The sequence below is a fragment of the Schistosoma mansoni genome (assembly GCF_000237925.1).
Source record: "Schistosoma mansoni, WGS project CABG00000000 data, supercontig 0142, strain Puerto Rico, whole genome shotgun sequence".
NCBI classification, from domain to species: domain Eukaryota; kingdom Metazoa; phylum Platyhelminthes; class Trematoda; order Strigeidida; family Schistosomatidae; genus Schistosoma; species Schistosoma mansoni.
Genome location: NW_017386042.1, coordinates 761,192 through 761,622, shown reverse-complemented (window position 1 = coordinate 761,622; position 431 = coordinate 761,192).

The window sequence follows — 431 nt, the reverse complement described above, 5'->3', positions numbered from 1 at the left end:
TTTGTGTACAGAGTATCATTAATAAGAAAAAAATAAACAAAATTCTATCACATTCAACGCTTGATCATTTCTGTCATCAAATATTGTACTAAAGAGTTTATCTACTCATAAAGTAAATAAGTAATATAATACTCATCTCTTTCAAAAACCAACTTTAACGAAGTAAATTATAAACAATATGAATAGTGATTTGCTTATAAGATCTTCTAGATACTATATAGCACATCACTGAGTTTGATTTCATTCAGAAAAACAACAATATGATCTGTATAATCCATTTTGAAGTAGTTACCTAGTTTCAGCTTAAACATAACTTTGTAAAGGTCAGACAATTATAACCTTAGATCACTTCAGGTGTATTGCACCGATTATATATTAGCTAAAAAACTAAATGATTATGAGTTTTAATTGATAATTGATAAAATAATTCT